Raw genomic sequence first — 24,389 nt, 5'->3', positions numbered from 1 at the left:
ACCCCAGCAGCCCAGCATGGGTGGAAAGAGGAAAGGGAACACAGCAGTCCCCTTAGATTTCACCCTTGAGTCTCTGTGAGGTGAGTCACCTATCACCTTCACAGGGCCTTGTCCATATCAAAGGAGGTCATGGTGGCGAAGTGCTTTCACATTACAAATGTCCTTCCCCTGCGTGGGGTGTTGTGGCAGGGCCTCCACTTGCCTTTGCTTAGCTCTTAAGGGTTGGCGTCCCTGGTGACCCTCCCTTTTCCCTGAGTCATCTCACCCACTCCCTGGCTCCAGTCACATCTATAAGTGGATGGCAACCCACTTAGCACTCCGGCCCCCTTTACAGTAGAATAAATATACACCACTTCTTCAGGGGAAACAGCCTCAGACCCCTATTTTCATGTGCCTACTGGACACCCTCCTGGGAGCCTTTCTGTCCCCGTCCCGCCCCCTCTGCCGCTGCCCACAGGCGGACTCTGCCAGCTCTTCTCTGAATAACGGAGGCGGCCCCCAGCTTGCCCTGCCCCAGTTCCCTGCCCACATCACACCCAGGGGTGAGTTTCTAAAATCCAATCTGACCGTGGCGCTCCTCTGCGTAAGACCCTTCCATGGCTTCCTCTTGGTCTTGGGATAAAGTCAAAACACCTTGTCTGTCTTCTGCTCTCATACAGACATATTTCTTGTCATGTCATCAACTGGCCAGCGCTGTCGCTCTTCTCCAGCCCACTGTCCCATTAAATGCCTCCAGGCCACTGTCCCACTGTCCCTGCCCAGCCTGCCCTTCCCAGCATTCCTCGGCCCCTCAATGCCCTTCACTTCCTTTCCTTTACTAGTGAAAGGATTACTGGAACCTCCACATCCATCCCTGAAGAATGGGGATATTTGCCTTCCTCCCAGACTTCCTAGGGTCTGGGAGAGAATCAAATAAGAAAGGGGATGTAAAACTATTTTGTAAACTGAAAAAGGTTTGTAAGAGATGAAGAAGAATAAAATGACCAATGGTCTGGGACAGCCTTGTAAGCTTCCTTATCAGCTGACCTCAGAGGTCCACAGGAAGCACAGGGGACAACCATGTGAGGGGACTGGGGAAACTGTGGCATTTGAGCTGGGAAGCGTGATTGGTGGGTAATGCTTTGGGTTGGGATGGAGAGTGTCATTCATTACTGGAGCAGCCATAACCTACTTGTGAGGTCTGTGTCTGCATGAGAACCCCTAGGGAGACAGGGGTGGTTACGAGGGGGTGCAGGATGGTGGGGCTTCAGCCCCTTCCTTCCAGCTTAGCCAGGTGAGTCATCCGGAGGTGCCGGCCCAAATCTCACCTCCTCCACTTGAGGCTGAGCTGAAATGGTCCAGAGGATGTGCCCAGAGGATGGAGACAGCAATACAGTGAATGAGTCATACAGCTGAGTCAGAGCCCACTCAGCCCCTTTCAGGGCTCTGACGAAGGCTGTGCCAGCACAGAGGCATTCTTCCAGCCTTGCCCCTTCCCTGCAAACACACACACCCACACACATACACACACGCCCCCCTACAGACCAGTGACCTCACAACATGCTTCTCTGACTGCTAGCCTTACTTACTTCACAGGTTCAGTGAAATCCTACTGAGTCTCCCATGTAACAGGCTTTCTTCATGCTCACACTCGTTCATCCATTCACTGTTCAGGTACTGGAATAAAAACTCAGTCCTTGTCTTCAAAGAGCTCTCCACCCAGCAGAGGAAATAGTCTCCAAACATGCCTTGTCACTGTAGAGGGAGCAACGCACGGCCATGGGAGAGCCTCACACACCATCAGTATCCGGGCTGATAGAGGAGGGAATGAGGGACACAGCCCCTCAAAGTGGGATGGGTCAAGAAGTCACTGTTCTAAACATCTGGTCCCAGGACTCCCAAGCCTGGTAGCCTCTACTTCCCAGTGGGAACACCAAGCCTAAAGGTGCAGCTACACAGATTCAAACAACATTGTTTCCGTTTTCTTCCAATTAATGTGGATACTTTGACATATGTAGGAATAGCCTAAGCTAATGGTCACAGAACAGGTTCTGGTCTGATCTGTTTTCAATGTGAAGACTGAATTTTGGCTTTGAATCAGCAGCAGAGCCACCTGATTATATAAGAAAACATACAATATCAAAACTGGGATAACTTAGAAGTCATCTAATTCCAGGCTCAGTGCTTCATTTCATAGAAGTAGAAACTCAAATCCAGAGAGGAATAAAGGAAGCAGAGCCTTCTGATAATTTCCATCTATTTTCTAGTTCTTAAGTAAATATAATTTTTACTACAAAAATAAACCACATTAGAGGCCAGGCATGGTGGCTCATACCTGTAATCCCAGCACTTTGGGAGGCCAAGGTGGGCAGATCACAAGGTCAGGAGTTCAAGACCAGCCTGGCCAATATGGTGAAATCCCCTCTCTACTAAAAATACAAAAAATTAGCTGGGGGTGGTGGCGGGCGCCTGTAATCCCAGCTACTCGGGAGGCTGAGGCAGGAGAATCACTTGAACCTGGGAGGTGGAGGTTGCAGTAAGCCAAGATCGCACCACTGTACTCCAGCCTGGGCGACAGAGTGAGACTCCGTCTCAAAAATAAAAACAAACAAACAAACCATATTAGAGAATAAAAAAGAAAAACCAGGCCAGGCGCGGTGGCTCACGCCTATAATAGCACTTTGGGAGGCCAAGGTGGGCGGATCACGAAGTCAGCAGATCGAGACCATCCTGGCTAACATGGTGAAACCCCGTTTCTACTAAAACTACAAAAAAATTAGCGGGGCCTGGTGGCGGGTGCCTGTAATACCAGCTACTCGGGAGTCTGAGGCAGGAGAATGGCAAGAACCCGGGAGGCAGAGCTTGCAGTGAGCAGAGATCTTGCCACTGCACTCCAGCCTGGGCGACAGAGCGAAACTCTGTCTCAAAAAAAAAAAAAAAGAAAGAAAGAAAGAAAGAAAAACCAGCTGGGCACCATGGCTCATGCCTGTAATCCCAGCACTCTGGGAGGCCAAGGCAGGCGGATCACCTGAGGTCAGGAGGTCGAGACCAGACTGGCCAACATGGTGAAACCCTGTCTCTACTAAAAATACAAAAATTAGCTGGGCGTGCTATTGGACTACAGTAGCACCTGTAGTCCAAGCTACTCAGGAGGCTGAGGCAGTTGAATCTCTTGAACCCAGGACGCAGAGGTTGTAGTGAGCCAATATTGCACCAATGCACTCCAGCCTGGGTGACAGAGAGAGACTCTGTCTCAGAAAAAAAAAAAAGAAGAAAAAGAAAAACCACATTAATCTCAATACACTAACATAACCATTGATATCATTTTGCTACTATTTCTTTACAATTTCTGTTCATACAGCTGTAATCATAGAACATATACAATTTTGTATATTACTTTTTAAATTTGACTACATTCTAAGAACTTCCACCACATTTTTGCAGTTCATAACCACAATTTTAATCACTATATAATATTCCAGCAAGGAAATGTTCTTAATTTTTTTCATGACTTACTTAACTATTTCTTTATTGGAGGACATTTAAGTGATGCCCCAAATATGGCTATCATAATGCTAAATATTGCTGTTTTCATTTATTTCCCTGGGATAGAGAGACTTCCATAAATGGAATTGCTATGGGGTAAAAGGTGTGAACATTTTAAAGTCTCTTGGTACATGTTAACAAATTGCTTTAGGACTGTACTAATTAGGCCGAGCACAGTGGCTCACGGCTGTAATCCCAGCACTTTGGGAGGCCAAGGTGGGCAGATCGCTTGAGATCAGGAGTTCGAGACTATCCTGGCCAACATGGTGAAACCCCGTCTCTATTAAAAATATAAAAATTAGGTGGCACGCGCCTGTAATTCCAGCTACTCGGGAGGCTGAAGCAGGAGAATCCCTTGAACCCAGGAGGGGGAGTTTGCAGTGAGTCAAGATCACGCCACTGCAGTCCAGCCTGGGCAACAGTATATGATGGCTTTAAATAAAACAGTAACTTCTCCATTTCAACATGTGACCAAAATGTTTATACCTTCTGACCCACCAATTCCATTGCTAGAATTCTGGAAATAATCATCAGGTGTGCCCTGACATGTCAGGATATCCATAAAGAATATGATGGTATGATATCAGATATCTTAAAATGTATACATGTATTAAAATCTATGAAGAGGGGGCTTATGGGAGAGACTTATATATTTTATTATATATACTTCTGTGTTGTTTTCATGTTTCACAATGAACACCTATTACTTTTATAGTTTGCCAAATGACAAAGATATTTCCATTCTGGAGACAAACACAGAAACTATAACACCGTTCTTCATTTGCAGTGAGCATACTGGTTAAGTGCACCAGAATCTCAGCTCTAAACCTTACATGACCCTGAGTTTTCTGTCAAATGCTGATGATATCAATGTCATAGGGTTATTGTGTCACTTAACTGAAATAATTCCTGGAAAATACTTAGCACAAAGCTTTGCATTTAGTAAGTATTCATGAATATTAGCTATATTATTATTTTATTCTGACATTTCTTTTAGTCTGTGGAGGCCTCTACTCCCCTACTCACAATCTCAGCCACTATTTCTTACTGCTTATCCCAATAACAAGCGGCCTCCGGGGAACCAAGCCTGCGTGATGCCACATCAGCCACACACCTCTCCTTACGATTCTGTTTGGCAAGTTAGCTGTTAGCCCCAGGGCAACACAGAGGCAGGAGGCAGGAGGGAAGGAGGGCAGCACATATGTGTGTAGGCAGGGCCCTGGAGCACGAAAGAATGCGATGAGGACGCACAGCACTGGGAACCGGCAAAAACGAGCGAGACAGTTTTCAGGAGAGCAACAGCTGGCGGGGGAAACACCCAGAGAAGTAAAAATGAGACTATCAGAATTTTAAAAACTGAAAATCTCCAAGCACCTGAAATGCTTCATGCTTACTTTCAGAAAAAACAAAAACAAACAAACAAACAAGATGAAACTCACTTTTAAGAAAGAAGAGCCGGGTGGAAGAGCACTAAGCTGAGAGGCAGTGGCTGGTGAGGAGCAAGAAGAGCCGCGACGCTGCAGACAGGGTCTGGGTCTGGATTCTGGCTTTTCCACACTCGGGCTCTGTGAACACGGCCAAGCTGATTCATCTTTTGTGTCTCAGTTTTGTCATCTGTAATACGGAGATAATAAAAGTGCATAGCTTACGGAGTTGTGAGGCTTGAAGGAGCTAATAATGCACATATACACGCTCTGTAAGGGCCGCCCTTTATCATTTAAGTACATGGCTGTTTGCCCTTGACGGGGCTGTGTAGCAGGGCGCCCAGCTGGACGAATCTCCCGGCCAGTTGGGGAGCCCCTCCGAGGGTCATCCTTGTGGATGTGGCCGTCGGGAGGACCAACCCGGTTTGCAGACCAAGATTTTGCTTCCTCTCATCCCTCCTGAGGGAGACCTGGGAGAGGAACGCCCCTCCTGCGGGCCCTTTCTCAGACACCAGGCAAATGTGTGGGGAAGATGCAGAGGTGGGTGGTGAGGAGGGGCCCCTGCGGTAAGCCAGGGCGAGGCTGACCTCCAGGGCTGCAGCTGCTGGGGGGGCCTTTGGCCGGGTTGACCAGGAAGGCAATGAGGGCTCCCAGGAAGCTTATTGTATGGGGCCCGACCCCAGCAGAGGGGCAGGGCCTGGTCAGGGGCTGGAATGGGAGAAAACAGAGGGGCCTTTGGGGAGGAAGGGGCCCAAGGAGGGAGGCAGTAGGGTAAGTAGGGGGCTGTGAGGAGGCAGGGGCAGGAGGCTGTAGGGGAGGTGGGAGACTAAAGGGGGGCGGGGCGGAGGAGAAAGAGGGATTACAAGGAGGTGGAAAGGAGAGTGGGACGTGGGGAAGAGGAGGAAGGAGGACTAAGGGCAGGGGGTGGGTACACGGGAGGGGTGTAGGAGGAAAGGGGGTGAAGTTGAGATAAAGGGGTGGGGAGGAGGGGAAGGGGTCAGGGAAGGAGCAGGGAGGGGTGGAAGGGGCAGGAGCAGCCCAGTTATGTGGGGAGTGGGGCAGGGGGAGGGAGGGGAGAGTTGAGGCGGTGTGGGAGAGGAGTGGATGGGGGAGGACCAGCCCAGGTGTAGGGGAAGCGGGTCAGGGGGAGGGAGGAGGAGGTGGGGGGCGTAGGGGAGGGAAAGAGAGGAGGAGGGAAGGGGTGTGGGGAGCAGGGGAGGGGGCGGAGGGGCGGTGCCCTGCTCTCAGCCTCCTACCGCCCTGCGCCGCCCGGGCCTCTCGGCCCCTCTGGCCGGGCGCCACCCGCGCGCCTCTGACGCCGCGTCAGGCAGCCGCTGGGGAGGACGCGGCGGGAGCCTCAGATGCCACCTACTCCCCGGCCTCTCTCCCAGTTGATGCTTCTATTTTAGGCAGCACATTATTTCCTGCTGTGATTTTTTCAGCCTTCTAATTTGGGCTCTGAGGTAAGCCGTGACATCCGCTGCACGCCCGCAGCCCCCTCCCGGCCCGGCGGCGGCGCGATCCTGCCCGAGCCCCGCGCCCTCCGGCCGCGCTTGCGTCTTAGAGGAGCCACTCGGCCAGGCCGGCCCCCAGACAGGCTCCCGAGGAGGGCTTCTCCCCGTGCAGGGTGAAAGAGTCCAGCCACGCGGGATTTCTAGGCAAGGATTAGAAAAAGTGACGGGGACGGGGGATACATTGCACCATAGCGTCCCGGATCCGGGCAGGGGACTGCAGATGCTTCCATATCGGAGGTTTAACACGGTTTTTTTTCTGGACACGGGCCCCTTTGAGAATCTGATGAAAGTGTCCAGAGCAAGCCTTCGGCCCACACAGACACTAGGATTCTGCCTGTAGCTTCAGGCCCCTCACCTCCTGACACCCTAGGGGCGCCAGGACCCCAGGCTAAAAGCCCAGCTCCGAGGTTGAACACTGTGTGTATCTGCCTGCTCCTGCCAGTTTCATCCCAAACCGACTCACTGCTCCCTATGTCTGGGTCCCCTCTCCCTCTATCGGCCTCATTACCTTTTTTTTTTTTTTTTTTTTTTTTTGAGACAGAGTCTTGCTCTGTCGCCCAGTCTGGAGTGCAGTGGCACGATCTCGGCTCACTGCAACCTCTGCCTCCCGGGTTCAAGCGATTCTCCTGCTTCAGACGCCCAAGTAGCTGGGACTACAGGTACCCACCACCACACCCAGCTAATTTTTAAATTTTTAGTAGAGACAGGATTTCACCATGTTGGCCAGGCTGGTCTCAAACTCCTGACCTCAAGCTATCCGCCCTCCTTGACCTCCCAAAGTGTTGGGATTACAGGCATGAGCCAGCCTGCCCCAGCCCCAGCCTCCTTACATTTAATCAATGTTTTTAAAACTGTCTTTGTATGGGTAAGGATCTCACCCCCATGTGGGCAGATGGAGGTCACATTGGTAGCTGTCCTGCTCTTTAGGTCTCTGGCCTAGTTCATTACCTGGGTCCTGCAGGCATCTAGTAGTGGAAAGGACACTGCATTTGGATTCCAGGAGACTTGGGTTCCAATTACATACTTAGTAGTTTCATTCGCTTGGCCTCCCTGAGCCCCAGCTTCATCTGTGCAATGGGGAACTGTAATAAAGCTTCCCTCACAAGACTAAGTGAGTCAGTGCACAGGGAGGCACCTTTCACATGCACCTCCCTGTCAAAGGAGAAGGCCTAATTTGCTTCTTTTGAGTAACTCACACTTGTCTGTTGCCCCTCAGGGTGGGCAGCATCCAATAAAGTTTTGTGGTTTTTAAACTAAAGATGGGTAAACTGCCACTGGGCACCTGTAATCCCAGCACTTTGGGAGGCTGAGGCGGGCAGATCACTTGAGGTCAGGAGTTCAAGAATAGCCTGGCCAACATGGTGAAACCCTGTCTCTACAAAAAATACAAAAATTAGCCAGGTGTGGTGGCACATGCAGGTAATACCAGCTACTCAGGAGGCTGAGACATGAGAATTGCTTGAAGCCAGGAGATGGAGGTTGCAGTGAGCCAAGATGGCACCACTGCAGTCCAGCCTGGGCGACAGAGCAAGACTTATCTCAAAAAAATAAATAAATAAAAAATAAAGATGGGTAAACTGACTCCAAAATAAGGCAGTGATGTGAGAAAAGCCATCCTATCTCCCGAATAATGAGTGAGCAGTAAGAGACCACCCCAGGCAGATGCAGAACAGCTAGCTTGGCAGTCAACCTCGGAGGCCAGCCTGCTCTTCAGTCCGCAGCCCCTTTTCCCACAGGTGTTAAAAAGGGTTCCTCAGTCTCATCCACCCCACGGACTCCATCACTACCACCTGCAAACTCGCCTTCCTCCGTCTTTATTAGAGTTTGCATTTTCTCTGGCGCACCCTCCGGTTACTGTCCTAATGCCTTCTCCCCGCCTTGGGAGATGTCTGCAGTTTTACTCCAGCTTGGTTCTCTTCCTGCCCCTCTGATTGCTCCTTCTCTAGTGCTGGCTCCTTTTCCTTTCCTGAGCTTTATTTTATTATTATTATTTTTTAAGATGGAGTCCTGCTCTCTCAGGCTGAAGTGCAGTGGCACAGCTCACTGCAGCCTCCACCTTCCATGTTCAAGTGATTCTGCTGCCCCTCAGCCTCCCAAGTAGCTAGGATTACAGGTGGTGCATGCGCCACCAGTGCCGGCTAATTTTTGCATTTTTAGTAGAGACAGGATTTTGCCATGTTAGCCAGGCTGGTCTCGAACTCCTGACCTCAAGTGATCTGCCCACCTTGGCCTCCCAAAGTGCTGGGACTACAGGTGTGAGCCATCATGCCCAGTCCTGGGCTTTCTTTTCTTTTTTTTTTTCAAGGGTGCCTATTATCCAGCGTTTATCATGCTGCCTTCAGTTCTCTGTTCCCGGCCTCCTGCCTCTGGGAGAGGAACCTCATTGCTTTTGGTGGTTCCAGTTGTCTCCTCTAGGTTACCAGCTCTGACCTCCTGATTCCCAGTCCCAATTTCAGCTGCCCATTGGACAACTCTAAACTTAAGCCCTGTTGTCATCTCAAACTCAACATATCTAAAAATGAGTTCCTCATCTTCCCCCAAAGCAGCTTTCCCAGCTGGTTTCCCTTTTCTGTTTGGTACATGACCATTCTCACCCAGGCACAAAGCTTTCATCAACTTTGGCTCTTCTCCTTTCCTCTTCTACCTGCATGTAGGCACCAAACCCTGTGCATGCCTCCTTTGGGGTGTTGCTCTGGTATCCAACTCTTCCTTCCTTTTCCCATCTCTAGTCATCTATTCCTAGCCCTCAGGTCCAACGGTCCCAGGAGCTCCATGGCTGTTTTCTCTGCCCATAGTCTCTCCATCCTCTAAAATGATTGATATCTGAACCAAGACCCACCTCCATTAGAGACTTCCTTTGAACATAGACCCTTTGAGCTGCGTTAGCACATCTTGCCTGTTCCATTCACTCTGCCAATTCCCCCAGTCTTGCCAAGTGACATCCCTCCTATGGTTATTTAACTTTTCACATTTTTTACCCAAATGAGAAGCTCCTAGAGGTCTTTCCCAGCCCCTGATCTGAGCTTGCTCAGGGCCAGCTGGGACCCCTGTTGCTACAGCCTGGCACTTAACACAAGTGCTTCTGATTCCTCATGGTCTCCCCTATTTTTCAATCTGGCTCACTTGAGCTCTCCTTTTAAAAATTAACCAAGGAGCACCCTTCACCCAGAAGCAGAGAGCCCACATTCCAGTGCCTGCAGGGTCCAGGCAGGTCGTGACATGGGTGAGGCAGGGCAGGTGCATAGTGATAGGGAGTGGCAGGACATGGCGTCTAGACTCCAGGTCCCCAGTCTAGAGGATTTGTTACTACTTAGGCCCCCTTTATTGGTATCAGGCCCAGTGTGTCCAGAGTTTCCTTTTTTTTTTTTTTTTTTTTAAGAAATACCAAATTTGGATTTTAGATTAAAATTGCCAACTTCTAAAATACTGTGCAAACCAAACAAAATACCACTGCAGGCTAAGTTTAGCCTGCAGGTAACCCTGGATATAAAGATTTCCTGCTTTGTGATAACTCTTAGATGACAGAAAGCGCTTTGGATTGGGAGTTTCTAGTTCTGGTTATACCAGTAATGAGCTAAATAATCTTCAATAAGTTATATCCCTTCTCTGGGACCTCAGTTTCCTCATCTGTACAATGAAGGATCCCATTAAATGATCCCCAAGGCCTTTTTAAAAAACTTGGTAATTCTGTGGTTCTGTGGCTTATTCTAAATGGTGGGGAAATCCTGTTTAATTGAATTGTCTGATGAATGAGAATTACCATAAATACACACTGTATGTGGATTACTACATTTCAGAGAACTAGAATACAATAAGTCTTTGGTTAACTGAAATTCTCCGGGGTTAACTGGAAAATCCCCTTTTAATCAAGGTTATTGTTGAGAGGCTTTCTAAAATACCAGAGTTCAGTTTCCTGCCTTTCTAAGCACAGGAGATGTAGCAATACTGGGCAAGGGGAACTGATGAGTCACTGTCTGGGGATGGCTCTGCCACCTGAGCTGAAGGCGTCAACAGCGGAGTAACCCAAGAGGCTCTCCCAGCCAGGGCGCTGCTCACAGAGCAGAGTTATCTGTAAGGACCACCTGGCTGGTGCCATAGATAACTATACTGAGGACCTCACCAGTCTTTTGCAAGACTTGGACACCCAGGTTTGACATCCACTTTTGGAACATACCTCATTTCTAAGATGAGGAAAACTGGCATTACCTGGAATGTGTATCAAGGCTGACTGCCACCCGGAGCTCTTTCCCACTGAAAACAGCGAGCACTCTGGAACCCAGCAGATCTTGATTTGAATCGAGTCTTACACTTCCCAGCTGTGCGACTTTAGGCACGTGCCTTAACCTTGCTGAGTCTTAGTTTCCTCATCTGTAAATTGGAGACAATATGCTCTCATAGAGTTGTTATGAGGACTAAGTAAAATCATGTACACTAAATGGCTGATGTGATGTTTGAGATTTAGTAAGTGCTGGGTAGGTAAATGGAAATCATTCCATTAGGAATTAATACCTTTTATCATGTAAAATCCCATCTGATTCTCCAGAGTTTTACTTAGTAAATAAGGTCAGCAAGTCAGCAGCAGTCACCTTCCACCTCAATAGCCATTTGAGAAACACACTGTGTGCCTAATTAGATCTCCTGCTCCATCTGCCCTTCCATTCCACCCTATCATCTTGCAATGGAGACACCAGACTGAAAACCAGAACCAAGGTCTTGATTTAGGGCCAGGTGTGGTGGCTTACACCTCTAATCCCAGCACTTTGGGAGGATGAGGCGGGAGGATCATCTGGGCCCAGGCCTTTTGAGGTTACAGTGAGCTATGATCGCGCCACTCCAGCCTGAACAACAACGTGAGGTCCTCTCTCTCTCTAAAAACAAAACAAAACAAAAGCTCTGTTTTGCAACTGTCATAGTAATAATTGATTCAGTCAAGAATCATTAAAGGATGCAAGTTTGATAAGGACAAGATAGTCACAGACGTAAATATCCCCCCCATTACTTATTAATTATAAAAGGAAAAAATAATAACTTTTCCGTGGAGAAACTTGGCAAATATCTTCTTAACCACGAGATCAGAGTTAACATCACCAGGCCTGGGACAAACAGACATCACATGGCTCCTGATAGGATGTACTGAGGCCCCAGCACCACTTCTGTGAGATTCCTGCCAGCAAATGCCTAACCTGGGTCTAATTATAAGCACACATCAGACTAGCCCAAATTGAGGGGCATTCTATAAAACAACTGGCCTATACTCTCGAAAAATATCAATGTCATGAAAGACAAAGAAGGGCTGAGAACTCTTCTAAATTAAAAATTAAAGAGAGACAATGACTACGTGGAATGTATGATCTGGATTGGATTCTGGGCGAGAAAAAAATCTCTATTAAGGGCATTATTTGAAGAATTGGATAAATTTTAATATTAAGTATATATTAAATAATAGTTTTAAACGGCGCTCATGCCTGTAATCCCAGCACTTTGGGAGGTCAAGGTGGGTGGATTGCTTGAAGCCAGGAGTTTGAGACCAGCCTGGGCAACAGAGCATGACCCTGTCTCTACAAAAAAAATTTAAGAATTAGCCGGGCACGGTGGTGTGCACTTATAGTCCCAGCTACTCAGGAGGCTGAGGCAGGAGAATTGCTTAATTGCCCAGGAGGAGTTTGAGGCCACGGTGAGCTATGATCACACTACTGCACTCCTGCCTGGGTGACAGAGCAAGACCCTGTCTCCAAAAATAAAATAAAATAAGTATTATATCGATGTTAAATTCCCTGATTATGTAATAGAATGTCTGTGTTCTTGAGAAAGTATTTAAGGGTAAAAGGTATAGTGTCTGCAGCTTACTCTCAAATGGTTCAAAAAAAGAAAATAAGTATAAACAGGTATGTACACACTCAGAATATTAAAATGTAGCAAAGTGTTAACATTTGGCGAACCTGAGTGAAGGATTTCTATGCACCAGCCTTGCAGTTTTTCAGTAAATTAAAATTATTTCAAAGAAAAAGTTAAAAAAGAAAAAAAGAGCCAAGGCGCCATGCCCAGAGCCTGGTGTCCTCTGCCCCCACACCATGGCAAAGTAGAAAGAGCCCTGACTTAGACACAGGTTCAAATCCAGGCTCCCAACTGCAAGATATTTCATCCCTAGGCTTCTGTCTCCTCACCCTAAAAGGAAGATAGTAGTACAATGTCTCTCTCTTAGGGATGTTAAGGGGACTTAAATGAGGTAGTCTATGTAGAAACCCTGGCACCTGCCAAAAAATTATTCACATACTCTCCAAGTATATGCTGCTAATTGCCCAGAAGTGATAAATACAAACAGAATTCTTACTCTCACGTAGCTTATCTTCTAGTCAGAAGATGGAAAATAAATGACTAAATAAGCAGGCAGGCATAATTCCAAACAGTATAAATTCTGTGGGGGGAATGGAGTGTGGCAGTAGAGATGGGAGAGATGGGGGGGCGGGCCCGCCCTATACAGGGTGCTCAGGGAAAGCCTTCCAAGGAAATAACATTTAAGCTGGCCCTGAAGAACAAGAAGGAGGGAGAGGTTGACAATCTAGGTGGTGGAATAGCAGGAACAAAGGCCCCGGGGTGGGCAGGGCCTCGGTGCATGCAAGGAACTGTCCGTCCCTTCTCTCCTCTGCTAGACCACCTCAAAACTCCGTGTGTGCTCCTTGAGGGAAGGGGCAGCAGAGCACCCAGCACTGGATACCCAGTGTCGGATGAGTGAACAAGCAAATGGCTGACGTCTGGTTTCAATTTTTGCCTAGGAGGAGATGCACCCTGCTCCCAGCTCTTAGCCTCACCATGCAGTGGGAGGGAAGGAGGCTTCTGAACTGGCAGCTTTGCATTCTTCCCCTCTCTGTGCAAGTTGTTTCGGTCACAGAACTGGAAGAGACCCCAAAACTCCCATTATCCCACCCCTCCGATTAGAGAGGAAGAAACAGAGGCCCAGACTCAACAGACTTGCCGAAACCCATGGACCTGGTTGGGGGCCCGCGTCCAGCGCTTTCCCCAGCCTCACAGCCTGCCTTGTTTATTTGTTCAGCGGTTTTTGTTTCGCCATGGCACAGCTTGTTCCGACTCTGGAACATTTATAAGATGAGCCAATTTTTTAAAATCATAGAAAATAAATGGTTTGTTCTTGGAGCTGAAGGGCGGGGCAGCCAGGGTGGGAGACAGGTTCCAGGCCAGTTCCGGGGCAGAATTTTGGTTTATCCTTTGCTGTGTTCTTTTCTCCTCCTGCCTTGGGAACCAAGAGGACTTCAGTGGGATTCCCTGCCTCGATTTCTCCAGGACTATGATATGGAAAGACTAGAACATTCAACTATACACTTTCTGGTTCCCACCTCCACCATCATGAGTTCCATTCCAAACTCTGGCTCCTACCCATGGAGTTCAAGCCACAGCTTGATTCAGTTGATCAACCTGGGGATGGAGGTATCAGGACTAGCACCTGGACCATTCTGCCTCCTCTGCCTGTAACATCCTCTTGCTCTGCTTGTGAACTCTTCTCCTTCAAAACCCAGCGGTTATGTCACCGCTTCTAAAACCTTGAACTGATTCCCCATGTAGTCGGCCAGCTACTTTTTAAATTTAAAAAAGCCCAACCAGAATAAACAGGATAGCTAAAACGCTGAATTTCTTTGCTTTTTTCTGACTGGATATTAACTCAGTGTACTAATGTTAGCTATTATCTTGTGTTATTTGATCAGAATTTATTTGCAGATATGTAAATATGTGATTACCAAAAACTTGGAAATGAATAGTTACTAAATTCAATTTTTTTGGCCAACAAAATAATTTGTTTAAACCTTAATTATGTCCAGGATGGTAGAGGGAGTGGGATAAGGATGACAGAAGGACTCCTGCTGGTAAAAAGGTGACTCAAAGGTCCTGTCTAGCCTTTTGATACAATATGGCTGCCTCATTTCCCCAAAAGGCCTGGTACATAGTAGGTGCTCAAAAAATATATGCATTAAATGTATGAGTGCGTGAGGACGATTACATTCTCCGGCCCTGGGGTCAATGAAGCCTCTGTCAACCCCAGTTGAGTGTCCCATGAGGGGCCAGGCTAAGAATCCATTCAAGAGTTGTCCTAGGCCAGGTGCGGTGGCTCACACCTATAATCCCAGCACTTTGGGAGGCCGAGGCAGGCAGATCACCTGAGGTCGGGAGTTTAAGACCAGCTTGGCCAACATGGTGAAACCCCATCTCTACTAAAAATACAAAAATTAGTCAGACATGGTGGCGGGCACCTGCAATCCCAGCTACTTGGGAGGCTGAGGCATGAGAATCACTTGAACCAGGAGGTAGAGATTGCAGTAAGTCAAAAATCACTCCACTGCACTCAAGCCTGGGCAACAGAGCTTGTCCTAGCCTCAGACTTTTTCTAACTGGGCGACATGCCCATTCTTAGCATTCTTAGAACTAAGATTGGTGAGATCCTGGGGATGGATAGGGCAGTGTGTTCTGAAACCCTTTCAAGGAGCAGGGGCAGCAGCCTGGGTTCTGATGCCCATTCCAGCTCCCTCTGCCCCTTTGCTCAAGGCAGTTCCCCAAGCAGCAGTCTGGCCAGCTGTGGGAGGTGCTGTTCACCACTTCCAAGATTAGCTCAGACCTTAAAAATCACAGCCCAGCTCCTGCTCTTCTCGTGCCAAGGAAAACAGTAGATGTCAGAAGCCTCCTTAGGTATCTGGAAGGGAACAGCTCCTTCTGCTCCCTCCCTTCCTTGTATGAGGTCATTGAATCAGGATGACAAAGCAAACAGTGACATGTGTTGGGACTTGTTCCCAGACTGATTCCAGGATTTCTCCAGCCCCTCCCACCTCCCACCCTCAGAATGGCAGGCCCAGGTGTGGACAACAAACTAAACAGAACTCGGTCCTTGGGATCCTGGGAACTAGGGGCCACTTGGGAGGCACTGTCTGGAGTGGTGGAGAGGAAGCCCTGGATGGACTTTGGTAAAAGAGGAAATTGGGATATCAGCCCCACAGGCTATTTGCACGGTGTGTCCCGGGCTTCAGCATGCTTCTACGTATTTTAATGTGACTTTAGGAGGGTAGGTGTTCTTTTCCAACTTCACAGATGAGGAAACAGGCTCATTTAAGGTCAGCAGTTTAATCAGGGTTACATGGCTTAAGTGTGACAGAGCCAGACTTGAAGTGAGTTTTGTGACTAATGAGTTTTGTTACATTCTCCCACCTCACCACAATTCCTTGAACTTGTCATTGGTATACCTGCTTCAGGCTTTCTGCCTTGTTGCATACCACCATACTATTATTTACGTAATATTTTTCTTAAATAAACACAATTTAAAAGTTAACCCCATTCTGGCCATTATTCTAAGTTAAGTAACTCAGGAATGGAAAACCAAACATTATATGTTCTCACTTATAAGTAGGAACTAAGCCATGAGGATGCAAAGGCATGAATTCTATAATGGATTTTGGGGACTTGACTGGGGAATGCTGGGAGGATGGTGAAGGATAAAATACTACATATTGGGTACATTGTACACTGCTCAGGTGATGGGTACACTAAAATCTCTTTAGAAATCACCAGTAAAGAACTTATCCAGGGGATGGGTATGGTGGCTCACACCTGTAATCCCAGCCCTTTGGGAGGCTAAGGGGGGCGGTTCTCAAGCCTAGGAGTTCAAGGCCAGCTTGGGCAACATATCGAGACCCCATTTCTATTAAAAATAAAAAAAAGAATTTACCCATGTAACCAAAAACTTACCTGTACCCTAAAATCTGTTAGAATAAAAAAGTTAACTTCATTCTAAGCTACAATACATATGTGTGTATATATTTATACATATATATTTTAGTATATGTAATGTGACATATTACATTTATACTGTTTATATGTGTTTATATGTGTAGCTACTAAAATTAAACATTTTCATCCTCATCCCCTAAAGTTGACTCTTGTGACACCAGGGACACTCATGCACACTTTGGAAAACTGTCTCGCACCCTCCCTGTATTACGAAGGACACAGCCAAGTGGCTGCTTGTTGAAATGCTCAGCCAGTAGGATCACTCATAGACACCACTGTCTTTGTTAGGGCTGTGCCTGAAAATCACAGAATTATTCATGGAGGATAAGAGATAGATCATGGACTCTAACTCTGGAAAAGGTGTTATACAACACACCCAGCCATAGCCCTAAAGATTAAGGGGCACCATTCAGGGATATAAAGAGGAATCAGATACGGTCCTTGCTCTTAAAAACTCACTAAGTTTACAAACATAAACAATTGAAAACTAGAAGGAATAAGCAAAGAAACATAAATGAAAGAAACTCACATGTGGATTTGGTTCCACCACAAACTCGGTGTGCCTTTGAGCAAGTCACTTCATGTGTCTAGCCTCGGTTTCTTTTTTTCTTTTTTTTTTTGAGACGGAGTCTCACTGCAATGCCCAGGCTGGAGTGCAGTGATGCAATCTGGGCTCACTGCAACCTCTGCTTCCTGGGTTCAAGTGATTCTCCTGCCTCAGCCTGAGTAGCTGGGACTACAGGCAGGGGCCACCACACCTGGCTCATTTTTGTATTTTTAGTAGAGATGATGTTTCACCATATTGGCCAGGCTGGTATCGAACTCCTGACCTCAGGCGATCCACCCACCTCAGCCTCCCAAAATGCTGCGATTACAGGCGTGAATGAGTCACCATGCTGAACGCCTCAGTTTCTTTAAACAGAGGTAATTAACATCCCTTTTTACCTTTTAAGTTTAATAGGGGATTCAGTTTTTTTTAACAGGTGTGAAAAAATCCTCTGTAAACTGTAAAGCTGCAACACAGTGTGTAAGGAATAAATAGGCAATGCCCAAAGTCCTCCATAGAATATTGGCATTATAAATGGAGAGCGACTTTCTCTAGGTGAAACTAAGCACTGGAAAAGACAGTTTGGGAGGAGAGTTGGGAGCACCATTTGGGCCTGACCAGTGTCCCTGGCTAACTTGCTGCTGCCAGGTCTTGGGCCCAGGAATGTCGGTGAGCGAAACCAGCTTGCGGCTCCTAACTCTTTCACAATCCTCCCTTTTTTCTGATTCTTACTCTTTCTTCTGCTTTGAAACCTTAATCTTCTTTCAGTCCCGTGTGCAAGTTGACCGCATTGTAATGGGTCTATACTGCCCTCTTGTGGTCACTCCCTGCCATGGTTGCATTAACTTCCGACGGGGTGTGCGACAAACGCAGACCTGAGGAAACCCAACCAACCCCAGCTGAATGCACCTAGCCCTGGACGATCCAAATTAAAACCAGCTGCTGGAGTGCAGCGCTCCTTGATGGGAAGTAGTTCCTGCCTGGTTTTGCCCCAAGTAGGACATTAAATCCAGCCCTCTGTCTGGATTAAACTTGCTAAAATGGTCAGTTCCTAGATTGTCCAGCTTGTCTGAAGCAAGGTCCTGAAACTGAAGGTGGCTGGAAGGTATCCCTTCTCTGACAGAAAAACCGAAGGATAGGAAGGGCTGGGGCTAAGACCTGCCCTTCAGCCCTCCACCCATTGAAACCAACAGTTAACTAACTGAGCACCAATTTGTGAACTGCTACTTGCCATGGATGGGGTACAAGATATGTAGTTCCTGTCCTCAAGAACACATAAGTGACAAGCGTAAGTAACCCAAGCACACATATCAGTAATGAATATCAAGTCGTTGGAGTAAGGGCTATAATAGAAGTAGAAATAAAGTGCTACAGCACTAGTGGGGAAGGAGGGATTAGTGATAGCCACCGCAATCAGGGAGACCTCCTGAAGGTAGTTCTAGGCAAACTGGGTTAAAAATGAGTCGGGCCTGGGGAAGGGAGGGAGGAATGGGCGGAGCACAGAGAAAGATTTTTAGGGCTATGAAACCATCTTTGTCTGTATACTGTAATGGATACATGACATTATACATTTCTCCAAACCCAGAGAATGTACAATACCAAGAGTGAGTACTAATGTTAACTATGGACTTTGGGTGATATTGATGTATCAATATAAGTTCACAATTTATAACAAATTTACCACTCTGGTGGGGAATGTTGATAGTGGAGAAGGCTGTGTATGAGAGGACTGGGGACAATGGAAAATCTCTGTATCTTTTGCTCAATTTTGCTGTGAACCTAAAACTGCTCTAAAAAATAAAGTCTTAAAAAAAAAAAAAAAAGTGGTACCTTACTTACCAAACATGAGCAAGGAAGACAACAATGATACTCATAATAACTACATGGGGTGGGGGGAGGTGATTATGTGTTGCACATGACTAAAAGTTTATATTTGTTACTTAATCTCTGCAACAATACTGTTGGGTAGGTATTATTTTCTCTATTTAATAGATAAGGAAACTGAGGCCTATGCAGAAAGGCTTGATAGAAAATATAGGGAGAGGAAAAAGCAAAGGTGTGTTTGGGGCAATAACCTGTTATTTCTAGAGTAGCAGGTATGCCTCATCGGGTGGCAGAAAGGGAGAGACAAGGGCAGGTGTGGGGTCATGATGATCAAAAAGCACAGGAACCCTATGATAAGGCTTTTAAAGCCTCAAAGGAATTTGGACCCTCACGCTTTGGACATTGGAAAACCTTTTGAGATTTCAGAGCAAGGGACCCTGCTCAGGGATGTATTTGACATATGTGGAGGAGAGCTGAGAGGGAGACCTGTGGAGTCATGAGGTGAAGGGAGCTTAGATTAGGGCGGTGGGCAATGCAAAGGTATAGATCCTAAAACCTCCACATGGAGAAATTAAAATGGGCTAGGGGAATAAAGAAGGCAGAGGTACCCTTGATGGGAAACACTACAGTCACATGCTGAGCCCTCCAACCTGCCTCATCAATGCCAGGTTCTATGGTGGGGGTGGGGGCAGATTTCCAGAATCCTACTGAATAGAAGTCTTGGTTCCACCCTGGACTATGATGTGCCAAACCTCTAAAACCAAAGCAGGGCAAAGTCTTCTCAGAGACCAGCAGTGAAATCCTGAAAATTGTTCTCAATGCCCACATCAAGTGAGGAATCTCAGAATCAGAGTGGCCTGTCACAAGAAGACTATACCAGTTTGATGCTGGACCCACTCCTCAAAGGTCAAGGAGTTTTGTCATTTCCCAGCAGTCAAGAATCTGGTTGGACCAAACCCTGTATGGGAACGCGGCTCCCCCTCCCCCACAGAGGCTTTGATTCTGGCTTTTGATTGCCACAGGGCTGGCGGGCTTCCCTCTGGCTCCCACTCTCTCAGGAAGCCATCCACAGCTGCTGGCCACTTGTCACACCCTATCTGGGAGGTGGCAGCATTTCAGTGGTAAAGCAACAGATCCTCAGGCTGTGGCTAACGGCTTCAATGTTTGTTGGGAATTGTGTCATATTTCCCGAAAGGGCCAACTCCATCTAGTCTTGGTAGAACAGTGTTCTTTCCTGCACAATACAATGAACTCTCAATGCCCAACTGAAATAAACAGAATCATAATAGTGGTCATGTTATGGTGATGTTGAGATGCTTAGGCATTTAATTTTTTTATTTTTATTTGCTTTTGAGACAGGGGCTTGTTCTGTCTTCCAGGCTAGGTGTAGTGACATGATCATGGCTCACTGCAGCCTCAACTTCCGAGGTTCAAGCGATCCTCCCACCTCAGCCTCCCAAGTAGCTGGGACTACAGGTGCTACCACTACACCCAGTTAATTTTTTAATTTTTTGTAGAGATGGGGTCTCACTATGTTGCCCAGGCTGGTCTTGAACTCCTAGCTTCAAGCAATCATCTTGCCTCGGCCTCTCAAAGTGTTGGGATTACAGGCATGAGCCACAACACCCAGCTGGCATTTAATTTTTTTTACCCATGGTTCATTTCTTCCCTTTTCTCTAAATATCTTTAAAATTACTATACTGCTTTAAATATTTTCCTCTTCTCAAAATATCCTTAATTTTAGAAATAAAAGAGTTTTAGTAATAAAAAGTTAGGCTAGGTGAGGTGGCTCATGCTTGTAATCCCAGCACTTTTGGAGGCCAAGGCAGGGGAGGATCCCTAAGGCTAGGAGTTCAAGACCAGCCTGGGCAACATAGTGAGACCCCCATCCATACAAAAAATTTAAAACTTAGCTGGGCATGGTGATTCACGTCTGTAGTCCCAGCTACTTGGGAACCTGAGGTGGAAGGATCCCTTGAGCCCATGAATTCGAGGCTGCAGTGAGCTACGATGGTGCCACTACATTCCAGCCTGGGCAACAAAGCAAGACCTTGTCTCCAAAAAAAAAAAAAAAAGGCAATATCCAACCATATGACATTATGACATTCTGGAACTATGGAGACAATAAAAAGATCAGTGGCTCCTAGGGCTGAGAGGGGAGAGGAGGATGAATAGGCAGAGCACACAGGACTTTTAGGGCAGTGAGACTGCTCTGTATGATACTATACTGGTGAATACATGTCATTATATATTTGTCAAAACCCACAGAATGTACACTAAGAGTAAATCCTAATGTAAACTGTAGTTTGTTTGATAACATGTCAATTCAGGTTTAATTGTAAAACATGTACCACTCTGGTACAGGACTTTGCTAGTACAAGAGACTGTGTGTGGGGGGGGTGGGGGGCGGGTAAATGGGAACTCATTGTATTACACTTTTTGTTCAATTTTGCTGTAAATCTAAACTTGCTCTTAAAAAGTCTATTTTTAAAAATTAAAGCAATATACTGGGGGTTAAGAGTTAGACTCAGAAACTGGATTGCTTATGCTCCAGTCCAATTCATTGACTAAGTGGCCTTAAACCGGGGTGTTTTAACTTTCAAGTCTTCAGTTTCCTCAGCTGTATAACTGAAGGAAGTAATAGTACCTACCTCACTCAACAATTTGGAAGATTAAATGAGAATCCATACAAAGCAGTTAGCATAGTGCCTGGCACATTGAGGGCATTAAATAAATCTTAGCTATTATTATTATTATTATTTTTATTATTATTATTTTAGTCGGAGTCTCGCTCTGTCGCCCAGGCTGGAGTGCAGTGGCGCAATCTTGGCTCACTGCAACCTCTGCCCCCTGGGTTCAAGTGATTCTCCTGCCTCAGCCTCCTGAGTAGCTGGGACTATAGGTGCCTGCCACCACGCCCGACTAATTTTTGTATTTTTAGTAGAGACGGGGTTTTGCCATGTTGACCAGGCTGGTCTCGGAACTCCTGACCTCAGGTGATCCACCCGCCTTGGCCTGCCAAAGTGCTGGGATTACAGGCATGAGCCATCGTATCCAGCCTATTTTTTTTTTCTTTTTTTTTTTTGAGACGAAGTCTTGCTCTTGTCCCCCAGGCTGGAGTGCAATGGTGTAATCTTGGCTCACTGCAACCTCCGCCTCCCAGGTTCAAGCAATTCTCCTGCCTTGGCCTCCCGAGTAGCTGGGATTACAGGCACCTACCACCACATCTGGCTAATTTTTGTATTTTTAGTAGAGACGGGGTTTCACCATGTTGGCCAGGCTGGTCTTGAACTCCTAATCTCAGGTGATCTGCCGGCCTCGGCCTCCCAAAGTGCTGGGATTACAGGTGTGAGCCACTGCACCTGGCCTATTTTTTCTTTTTCTTAGTAGAGATGGGGTCCCACTGTATTATCCAGGCAGGTGTCAAACTCCTAGCTCAAGGGATTCTCCCACCTCAGCCTCCCAAAGTGTTGAGATTACAGGTGTGAGCCACCACATTTGGCCTTACCTATTATTATTATTATTGGAAATTTTAAATACAAAATAGTTAATAAAGTTTTGGCTTTCTAGACGTGTTTTTAGGTCCCTTGAAAATTCTTAAAGTGGCTGGGCGCAGTGGCTCACGCCTGTAATCCCAGCATTTTGGGAAGCCAAGGCAGGACGATCACTTGAGGTCAGGAGTTTGAGACCAGCTTGGCCAACATGGTAAAACCCTGTTTCTACTAAAAATATAAAAAATTATCTGGGTGTGGTGGTGCGCACCTGTAATCCCAGCTACTCAGGACTCTGAGGCAGGAGAATCACTTGAAGCCGGGAGGTGGAGGTTGCAGTGAGCCGAGACGGTGCCACTACACTCCAGCCTGGGTGACAGAGTGAGACTCTGTTTCAAAAAAAGAAAATTTTTACAGTGGACAGAGACTTGTTTTAATGTTAAATACATATGCCTGACTTTTTCTGTTCAAAACGCTGCTTACTCTGATACACATATTTCACTTTTTCCCCCAACAAATGAGTACCCATACCAGGAAAAGTTTTGTTCCTTGTACCAAAGATAGGGAGATCCAGCTGTCCAAGACTGAAGTCTGCTTTCAAAACTCCTGTCACCTAGTCTTTAACCTCACCTACTAGTACCTGCCATCCAACCCTACCCGCCCACAACTGTTCTTCAGGTCTCTCTTCTGAGATCCAGACGTATGTATCCAACCAACTGCTTTTTTGACATCTTTACTTGGGTGTCTCAAAGGAACAGCAAGCTCAACTTGTTCCCCTTACCTCAATGAATGGCCTATCACCCATTGAGATGTACAAGCCAGCAATCTGGGACACACGCTCAATTCCTTCCCTTTTACCCCCAGACAATTCCATCACTCAGTCGTAGCCATTCTACTTTTTAAAATATTGTTGGGCTCCATTTACCTCTTTCCATCTCAGTCTTCACTTAATTTAGTCCACCATGATCTTTCACTTGGACTTCTGCAGACTTCTAACTTGTTTTTCCTGCATCCTCCTGCCTTCTTCCATCCTTCTTCCACACTGTAGCTTGAGTCTTCTTTTAAAAATCCAAACCTGGCCAGGCATGGTGGCTCATGCCTGTAATACCAGCACTTTGGGAGGCCGAGGCGGGCAGATCACAAGGTCAGGAGTTCCGGATCAGCCTGGCCAACATGGTGAAACCCCGTCTCTACTAAAAATATAAAAATTAGCCAGACGTGGTGGCGGGCACCTGTAATCTCAGCTTCTCAGGAGGCTGAGGCAGGAGAATAGCTTGAACCTGGGAGGTGGAGGTTGCAATGAGCCGAGATCGTGCCACTGTACTCCAGCCTGGGCAACCAGCGTGAGACTCTGGCTCAAGAAAAAAAAAAAATCCAAACCCAATCATTTCACCATCACTAACAATCCAATGGCTTCCCATTGCTCTTTAAATATAGAGGCAGATATAATACAGAACTCCCAGGGAGGCCAGGACGGCAGACCAGGGACAGCTTGCTTACAGTTAACTCTTTGTGTTCCTGCTGTAACAGCATATTTTATTTCATGACTAATAACCTTTTGTTTCTGAGAAAAGGAGACAGGATTACTTTGAAATCTGGTACCCATAAAACTGTAACCCATATAGTTCAGAGATAATTAGCCTTCGAATAGAAACTTTCAAATATCCATTAACTGAGATATACATTTTTAAAAGATGTCATAAAGAAAATTCTTAGCCAGGTAAGACCTTAAAGATGAATTAATGTAGAGCAGGGGTTGGCCATCTACAGCCTGTGGGCCAAATCCAGCCTGCCATTTGTTTTGATAAACAAACACTTAATGGAACACAGTCACACTCATTCATTTGTGTATTGCCAATGCTGTCTGCATAAAGCAGTAGAGTTGAGTGTTACACCAGACTATATGGCTTGCAAAGCCTAAAATATCTGACCCTAAACAGAAAAGGATTGTTATAGAAAACAGTGCTCTAGAGGTTTCCCACCATGGGCTCCACATTAGAGTCACCTGGAGTACTTGTGAAAGGGATCACCTCGCCAGATGCGGTGGCTCACACCTGTCATCCCAGCACTTTGGGAGGCTGAGGTGGGCAGACTGCTTGAGCCCAGGAGTTTGAGACCACCTGGGCAACATAGTGAAACCTCATCTCTATAAAAAAATATAAAAATTAGCTGGGCATGGTGGCATGTACCTGTAGTCCCCGTTATTTGAGAGGGTAAGGTGGGAGGATAGCTTGAGGACAGGAGGCAGAGGCTGCCGTGAGCCGTGATAACACCACTG

The 24,389-nt window shown here is 46.8% G+C and overlaps 1 long non-coding RNA gene across 3 annotated transcripts in view; it reads right to left on the bottom strand.

Annotated features, from left to right (window-relative positions):
* LOC105479732 (uncharacterized) overlaps positions 1-6,130 on the bottom strand; it is a 55,851-nt gene extending 49,721 nt beyond the window's left edge. For 2 of the 3 annotated variants that reach the window (XR_003017643.2, XR_986057.3), the window contains exons 1-2: positions 5,537-6,129; positions 4,965-5,139 (exon numbers count right to left, since the gene is read on the bottom strand). This is a non-coding gene — a long non-coding RNA (uncharacterized lncRNA). Of the gene's footprint in view, positions 1-4,964; positions 5,140-5,536 lie in introns of all 3 variants that reach the window. The other variant, XR_986055.3, reaches the window with a different exon arrangement.
* Positions 6,131-24,389: the final 18,259 nt, after the last annotated feature.

This window comes from Macaca nemestrina, chromosome 13 (genome assembly GCF_043159975.1).
Source record: "Macaca nemestrina isolate mMacNem1 chromosome 13, mMacNem.hap1, whole genome shotgun sequence".
Lineage (NCBI taxonomy): Eukaryota > Metazoa > Chordata > Mammalia > Primates > Cercopithecidae > Macaca > Macaca nemestrina.
The sequence above is the reverse complement of the archived record's forward strand: the minus strand, read 5'-3'. Positions and strand labels throughout refer to the sequence as shown.